This window comes from Leptidea sinapis, chromosome 15 (genome assembly GCF_905404315.1).
Source record: "Leptidea sinapis chromosome 15, ilLepSina1.1, whole genome shotgun sequence".
NCBI lineage: Eukaryota > Metazoa > Arthropoda > Insecta > Lepidoptera > Pieridae > Leptidea > Leptidea sinapis.
In genome coordinates, this window is record NC_066279.1 from 13,294,796 (window position 1) to 13,304,485 (window position 9,690).

Here is a 9,690-nt window from a genome sequence, read left to right on the forward strand (position 1 = left end):
TAATCTGAGTCTCCGAAACGGCTACAACGATTTTAATGAAATTTAGTATACAGGTAGTTTCGGGGGCGAGCAATCGATCTAGCTAGGTTTCTATTTAAAAATGTAGTTTTATCATAATGTTTTAATGAGAAACAGCTACAACAACATCAGAATACAAAGGTAAATTTCGGCACTATATACAAGACTATAATAGCTCAGATGACATTGGGTGATCCGGAAAGTAGAAGACTCCGGTTCGAATGCAGATGTCGTATTAGTTTTTGTTTTTGGTCAAGTTTTGTACATTCTTAAAAATCCGAGCATGGCTCGGTCGTCCAGATATTAATAATTATTATAAAAATATATCAAAAAAAGCAAAACAGTGAGACATAGACAAAAAATATATTTATCTTTTATGAAAATTATTTTGATCTAGAATTTTAGTTACGCTGGAAATCTCATGTCAAAAAATACTGATCGAATTGATAATCTCCTCCTTTTTGAAGTCGGTTAAAAAGAAACTAGAGGAGTTGGAACGCTATTTATTACCTTGAGATTTAATATCCGATTTACATGATTCTTCTTTTGTTTGATGAGGAATGTTTGCTATTTGGTTCCCATAAATTTGGCAGTAACCGTTATAATTTTATGGTTTAAAAAAACATTTCAATATACTGAGCATATGAATGAATGAATATTTTTTGAAAATCTCCAAGTGTATAATTTGCTTATTTATTACTACTTTTGTAATAAATAATATATAAGTTATCAGAATTCTCCTGACATTTGCGACATTCGTTAAAATGTTTTTGGTTTCTTCGTCCACTATTAGGATAGGCAAAGAGTTCGAGCCAATATAGCCATATTCGTTTATATTCAAATCAAATCAAAATCAATTTATTCACGTAGGTCACGGAAATGACACTTATGAATGTCAAAAAAAATATTTTTCTTATTGTATCGACCGCTACTTCGTAAAGGTCAACCCTTTTAGCTCAAGCTAATGAGAAGAAGTAGCAAGAAACTCATTGCCACTCTTTTATATCAAGATTTACATTTCCATCGACTTACAAATAATTTCAATTACAATATAATATGTAAAATATTGCAACAAACATAATCAAACGTCAAAAAGTCAATGTCTTACACGAGTATATCAAAAAAGTAAATGTAAATGAATACATAAGTTATTGAGTACAGTAGATAGCTGCATCATCCACATACACCATAAATAAATAAAGGTATTCTGTGAGCATTCAATTCTTCTTTATAAATTTCTTTTTATCAATTATTTTATTTAATTATATATAATTATTTTATAAGTATTAATGAATTATACATAGAATATAAAATGAAAATAATAATCAGTCAAAAAAAATGGCGGAATCCCAGGAAAATTTTACTCTTTCATCAAAAAATAAGCATAAAAGAGAATATCAAGAACCTGAGAATGACCTCATCTGTAAAAAAAAGTGTTTATTTTCTGATGAATAATAATATAAAAATATAACATTATATCATTCTTTGTAAAATATATAAAATCTCACTTGATTAAATAATATTACTTATTACAAAGGCATTCTTTTATTTTAGGTAGAGAAAATGCCAATTTTGCTCAAAAGTTGAAGTTATATCGATAGCGTTTCCGAGAAAAAAAAATAGCAAAAAATGTAACAAAGCTCCTCAGTAATAAGTGAGTGCTTATTTGGTAACAAGGCTTTATTTAATGTTATATATTAATGTCTGTTAATAATTCCTAAAGTTTATTATTATTAAGTTTTACTTCAATCGCGCATAAAGATTACACGCACACACTTTTTGTACTGTGTCACCCGAACGGTTGGCTCATTTTGTAAGAGCTCAATTTGTATATTTAATGCCAGATATCACTTAAAAATAAACTGAATATAATACAATAGCACAATAATTAATTATACTCAAAAGTAGCAGCCCTGTTTTCATTACAATGTCGAGCGCATCTTGTGGCGCAAAATGAAAGCGATTTGGCGCGAAGGACATTTACGTTCCGTTCGTAATATTACGTGACAACTTTCTACAAGTTATGTAAAAGATATGAAAATGTTATATTATCTTTATTGCGGAGATTTTGTGTGTTGTCCTACATTCGGATTATAAGTCAGTTAAAAAACAATTTGACGGTTTTACGATTATTTTTATTTAGCTATAACTTAACTACTACCTGATTTTGATGCTCTCGTTATGTTTATGTTAATTTTTTTTGTTAATCAATTAATAGGTCTTATAGAAAAATTTATAAAAAAATGACATCCTTAGATTTAAGAGAGTAACATATGAGATATCCTATCTATCCTATCTCTAATTTTACATAGCATGAACAGTTAGAAACCGGGTCAAAAGCTTTCGACAGATCCAGAAAACAACCAATATGCACAGTACAGCGCTCACAGTAGACAGTCTCGGGTTATCGGTATATTTATATTTTTGACTGACACCATTATCAAGCGAGATATGAAAATTTCCCTTTTAACACAAATTTTATAGTTTGCTTGATGCTGGATTGCCAAACCAAGAAAGTAAACGTATTCATAAGCCTGGCCTTCCGGAGTGCTTCTTTCACGTGCTTATTCCCTCATGTAGCGACTTTTCATTTTGACATTTTTTTTCCTATTTTGACCTAATAATGGTGAAGTCTTAAGGGCATCTTTATATATCCATAAACAATTTATCAATTACCCTTGTATGTGTGTTTTCTTTACATAGCCCATCACTACAAAATCTAACTCAACAGGCAGATTGATTTTGCTCGGTGTACGTCCGAGCAAAATCATCACATTCTTGTTGATAGATGTTGAATGGTTCTCACGTTCTTTCTGTCCATATTAAATTATTTTGTTCAGTTTTATTATCATATTGCGCTTGGAGAACATTACTTAAATAACATCGGACCAGAATACGTTCTTTTATTAAATAATTGCAGACTTTGTCACAAGACAGTGATTGAGCCACCTTCATTACCCGTGTATATTTCACTTACAAAATTAGGTACACCAAATTTTTCCGTAATACAAGACCACTCTTGGTTCCCACAATCTCTTTCAATTATCTATAAAAGTATTCGTTGGGACGGATATTTTTCTTTCTGCTTCTCTAAACATTTCAACCTGCTGTGTAATAATTGTTTTATCTACCTTTAATTTATTTTGCTCCGAAATTTTTATCTTTGTATGTCTCAAGGTGACGGGCGCATTGTAGTGCCGCTCAGAATTTTTAGGTTTTTCAAAAATCCTGAACGGTACTGCATTGTAATGGACAGGGCGTATCAATAACCATCAGCTGAATGTCCTGCTCCGAAAGAAAAATTAAAGTGTGCAACATTTGTCCTCATAATGTCAGACGTAGAGGTTGTGTGTGCTTCATTAATTCTATCTAGTTATTGTAATCTTAAAAAGAATAAAAGAACAAAGCGATATTGGATATCCAAATTGTACCAAAATATATACGAAAATGGTGGTACGAATTTAATGAATATTCTTAGAAAACAAGAATTTACTGTTTAGTACAGAATTATGCGACGTGAACTGATTAACTTCTAATGTAACACTCAAATGGATTCGCTATCAAAAAAACGGCAGTCGATTGGAGCACGCGGTGCTCGCGCGAATGATACATTACAAACTATCGTTACAAGTCAGTCTGTGGTTTCTTTTTTTATGAAAATAAGGGACGAGACGAGCAGGACGTTCAGCCGATGCTAATTGATACTGAAGATTATTGAAAAACCCAAAAATTCTGAGCGACACTACAACTGCGATCGTCACTTTGGGACATAAGATGTCAAGTCTCATTTACCCAGTAATTTCACTAGCTACGGCGCCCTTCAGACCGAAACGTACGCTTATACATTACTGCTTCACGACAGAAATAGGCGCCGTTGTGGTACCCATAATCTAGCCAGCATCCGGTGCAAAGAGCCTACCACTGGTATATTACAAAAACTCGATACATTAAGCCAAAATACTACAAGTCAATCTCCACCTTAAGGTTTTACTTTCTTGAACACGTGACTTCAACACGCGTGGCTGGCGCTCAAATTGAAAGTAAGAAAAATTTGCAGGTCGACGTCGCGTCATGGTAACCTAGTTTGAAATGTTAATGAAGCACAAGTTCTGTTCATCGTTGGTGGTTCGATTCGGTTTAAATTATAAGATTACAAAGTCTGGGTACCACGACGGCGACTTTTTCTGACGTGAAGCACCAATGTGCAAGTATTATTGTTTTAGTTTGAAGAACGCCGTAGCTAGTGAAATTACTGGGCTAGTGACATTGGTGTACAATATACAACTAGATTCCAAATCGCCTATTAAAAGGTCGTCAAAAATTGTCCGAGTGTATACATTAACTTACACAGATCCCATTAGGCAAGAACATTTTGTTTTAGAAATTGAAATGTGATTACTTTGCAAAATAATTAAAAACATCAACTTACCTGAAATACGACAGTCCGTCCTTTTTATGTTAGCATATGTTGTTACTGCATTGCGTGGTGTTGTATTCAAAGCGCGGTCGAAACCCAAGTGAACGAGAACTCTGCCTATTAGTCGCCGACGCAGAGTTTTGCTGCCGACAAATTTTAAACATGAGTGTGAGTCTCTTGTTTATTGTACGTCAATGGGTAACGAGAATTAAAATCTTTTGTCTCTAAGTGAGGAATTTGGGGTTCCATCAGGAATCCTGAGCGACCCTGTGTACTAATGGGAAAGACGTAACAATTACGGTCAGTTGAACTTCTTGGACGATTCGTGACTTTTTCTGACAAAAAAATCAGCGAGACTCAATTAGGGTCAGCGTCCTGTGCAAAATACTATGGGAAAAAATACATATATTCGGCACGTTTTCTATAAAATATCGTCGGTATAACATTGCCGTTTGGAGACATATATATCAAGTGGAAAAAATAATGTGGTTTCATCAGGGTTAGAGATTTTTTTTTATTAATTCTGTCCACTTCAACTGATAAATTCAATTTATCATTAACCCCATTTTTATAAGCTTTTGCACATGAAATTTGTTCTCTCGGGCTGGGACTTACATCAGGAGTACGAAATAGTATAAGCAACATTGGGCAAGTTCTACTTCGTTTTTGACGTGTTTCTTAAAACTCTTCACCTGGAATTCATCTATAATAGCATTCTTTAGTTGTAGTAGTAGTTATTTTTTTAATGGCGAATGTGTAGTGACTTGGGAGTCCTGTAATAGCATGCTGACTTTTCAGTAGAATATTATATGGGTGTAGTTTATGGTGCCTCCGAAACTTGATGCCCTAAGTGCTTAATCTGCTTATAGGCTAAGCCGGAACTGTCTAATTTTAGACTCTAAAACATATGTGATATGTACAGAACTCGAAGGTAAGTAAGTTCGTAAGAAAACACCCAAATCTTTACACCAAAATCATAGACGCGCCCCGGCACAACGCACCTCGCTATAAAAATATCGCTATTAAAACAAGTTACCAGAACACTTAAAAGCCGAAACCAATTTAATAAAATTCATAAGCTCTTTGAAAAATTTACTTTTGGAAGAAAGTTACAATTCTAATAATGAATACTTAGAGGAAAAATAAAATTAAAGTCTGCCCATCATTGCGCAATTTAAATTAATTAAATAAACTTGGATCACAAATATGGGACGTCAATTTTGTTTCGTAAAAAAGATGACTCCCATTATCCAAATTTTGTGAGTTTTTTGAGTGTAAATTCCGCCAACATATGTCTTTAATCAATTCGACACGTGTTTCGCATCTACGCGAGGAATCCTCAGGAGATGTTGACAGACTCTGGCACGAGACATATTATATATAAAAACATGTGTCGAACTGGTTTAAGACAATTTACACTTAAAGACTTTAAAGTTTTTTGACATGAAGCGCCTTTTCCAGTTCGTAAATTCAGACCACGTGTCTTAAACATAAAAATTACAATTTTATTATAAACTATTAAAGCTCCTTAGTCGTGCTTCAAGCTACTTTCATTTTACTTTCGAAAACGTGTACCTCTAAGCTATTACATTATTATACAATAAACTATCTTATAATTAAATCCATAAAGCCTATAATCCCTCGATAAACTACTTCCTAATGACGTTTTAATGAGTATTACCGTTATAAATTGAACCGTATTTATAATCCGGTAGAATTTATTTTTGTATGTTATTAAGGAGAAGCTTTCTTTGCGTAGTGGTTAAAGATTTCTGTGTTTTGTTTTGACTTTAGAGCAATAATGATTACGGATGTTTAGTGTATTGTAATTTGGTTTAATTCCTCCCGGGGTCACTGAGTCGCGTAGCAGATTGCCCGTTTTGAATCGCGAATTCTGCCTTGCCGTACGCTGAGTATCTATTTTACCTACTAATGTATACTATGAAATACTCCGAACCGTTTCCACGGTTTAAAGAGGAATAAATGATGGAACTAATGAATGAACTCAAAAACTTTCAAAATATTCAAAACTAGCTGATACCCGCGACTTTGTCCAGGTACCATGTGTGAAATGGGCCAAATGTCTAAGGAATTAAACTTAGAATTGTATTAGCTGTTGGTTTTTGATTTTCCTTAAATAAATAAATAAGACTTAATTGAATCTATTCAGTAATAATTCGTGATACGCGCACAAATGAAAACCTCTATCATTTTAAGCTGTTTATAATACTAAGTTTTATTTTGTTTAGGGCTTGGCACCGTCTTCAAAGCTATCAATATGTAGCACATACAAATATTATTATATAATATATATAGTATATATTTATTAATATGAAAGGTAAAGGTTTGCATAAGAGGTTTGTTAAATAAAATTTTTAGTTATTTGATACTTTTCAGTTTTTGAGGTCGGTTTTTTTAAACGTCTTTTATTTTTCACGTTTTAGTGTCAGTTAATAATAATATATAATCAACCTGAATGAAAACTTCAAAAAAAAGGCGTACACAGAAAACAATTATGTCATCCAGGTAGACGAAAGTTTTCATATAAATGTTCATATAATGAAAACTATGTAAATGTTTATGGGGAAAAAAAATTATGGGACCAAATGGCATCTATTTCGCATCAAACAAAGGAAGAATTGCGTAAATCGGATCATATATCTGAGAGTAATCGGTGTAAATACATAAAAAAACCCGATCGAATTGATAACCTCCTCCTTTTGGAAGTCGGTTAAAAAAAACAATCGCTATAAGGCCGAGTCGTGTGTCTTACGTAACTATATTGTATTTGAGCGCAAAGATTCAACAGATTTTCATATTAGCCGACCGTAACATTATCCATTCTCAACATCAGGAATGAAATCAACAAGAGTTTTACCAGTGGGATGTTCCTTTGGGTACCACAACGGCGCCTATTACTGCCGTGAAGCAGTAATGTGTAAACATTACTGTTTTTCGGTCTGAAGGGGATTGCATTGTAAGGGGAAGGGCGTATCAATTACCATCAGCATTACGTCTTGCTCGTCTCGTTCGTTACTGTCATAAAAAAAGCCTTGGCTTCGTCTGACAAAGTATTACCACAGTATATATATATATATCAGCTAAAACAGTATGGAAACTACGTACAGACGTTAGATATAACGCACGCACACATAAGCAGGTGTCATGCATGTCTCAAAGTCAAAGTCAATTTAAAAAATCTTTATTCACTGTAAAACTTTATAAGTAATTTAGTGCAAGTCAGGATGAAGTACACAAGTTACAATAGCATTCAAATGAGTATAACAATATTCATTAACAAAATTTAGAACATTAATTCCAACTATCTTTATCATTCAAATCTAATATATAAAATTCTCGTGTCATGGTGTTAAACATTGAACTCCTCCGAAACGGCTTGACCGATTCTCATGAAATTTTGAGTGCATATTGGGTAGGTCTGAGAATCGGACAACATCTATTTTTCATGCTCCTAAATGTTAAGGGTTTACACACGAATATATTTAACATTTTTTTAAAAATTTTACAACTTCAAATTTTCACCCATCTACGATCAACAGTTTTGTATCGCGATTTTAATATCGGCAATACAACGTTTGCTGGGTCAGCTAGTAATCATATAAAGATGTTAATTTATTTTTTACGATACATTTAAATTTTTTAATAGTTAATATTTTAATATCATTTGGGAGTTTATTATAAAATATAACACAATCCACTTTAAAAGATTTAGCAATTTTACGGAGCCTAGTAGATGGAATTGCGAGTTTATGTTTGTTTCGAGTATTGAAACTGTGTACATCACTATTCTTTTTAAATTGTCTCAACGCGGTACGCGCAGGGTTCGCACGACTTACAGAACTGCGAAGTCCACTTCTTTGTGCCTAAACTACTGAACCGATTATACTCTAATTTTGCACACTGTCAGCAGTGTGATCCAATTTGAGAGATAGGACAGTTGTTATTTTGCTTCGTGATACAATATTTTTTTAATTTAAATTATTATTTTGTATAAATAATTCGATGAAATTGTTGACGCACAGTTTGACAGTTTCGCTGTGGCATTATATCATTACATGGAATAACAAAATATATATTGGAATAATTGAAAAACTAAATATTTCATAATTAACAAAAAAAATATTTAATTTTGCTTAAAGATGTATATTTTTATATATATTTCACCGGTCACCAGCCTAAAATATTATTTTTTAGACTTCACCATATTGCCTTTGAGAAGCCCTTTCTAAACGCATACGATCTTTATATTTTGATTAGATTATTCGACGAGCTTAGATCATGAAAGAATTTTTTATGTTATATTTTTACTATAACACATATAATAAGCCATTTATTCCATAACCCATATTTTACAATCAAATGTAAGTAATTTAAAGTTCTTTAAAAATCTAGTGTTAGTTTTATTTAAAGTAACCAATTTAATTTTTTATTCTTATATAATTTTGGTTATGGGCCCCATTTTGGGTATAGGCCTCCCCCAACTTTTTCCATTTTTCCCTATCCTTGCCCTGATCAATCCATTTTCTCCCCACTGCACGATGTCATCTGCCCATCCCTGCTTTGGTCTACCAGTGCATCTTTTACCTGGTGGTCCTTTCCATTTGGTAGTCTTTATTGTCCACCTTCTGTCTGTGAAGCGTGCAATGTGGCCAGCCCACTGCCGTTTATCCGCATCATGCTTCTCTCCATTGCTTTTTGTGTCTTTTCTATTTTTTGTTTTATTTCTTTTGTGAATGCCCAGGTTTGACAGCCATATAGCTGTCAAAACAGTTGTATAATGCGTGGCATTATACAACTGTCCATCACGATTTTTTCATATGCAGGCTATAGTTGCCATTTAAGCGACTCTCTAAGCGACCATAATGTTATTCTTCTCTTTACTTCTTCTAAGTTGATGTTTGTGTTGAATGAGACTTGTTTCCCCAGATAGATGTAACTGTCAACATATTCTATTCTGTGTCCGTTTACTTGTAATGGTTAGTCATTGTTTTTGTCTTGTTTGTGTTCATTGCAAGACCAACTTCTTCTTGATCGAGTGTCGTACCATTTCCTCAGTCTTTAGGTGATTCAAATCGCAGATGATTGAGGTATTTACCATTTAACGGAATTTCTTTGTGTGTCCAATATATTTTACTGAAGATGTCTTGAAGAACTGCTATAAAAAGTTGCTATATCACAGCAACAAAGAGTAATAAATTATAATATATTGTATCTTTAGAATGTTATGGAGCACT

At 33.1% G+C, this 9,690-nt stretch overlaps 1 protein-coding gene across 2 annotated transcripts in view; it reads right to left on the bottom strand.

The window, feature by feature from the left end:
- The window catches only part of LOC126968314 (uncharacterized), a 512,088-nt gene that overhangs the window by 30,756 nt on the left and 471,642 nt on the right, over positions 1-9,690 (bottom strand). The gene's annotated exons all lie outside the window — the stretch shown is intronic.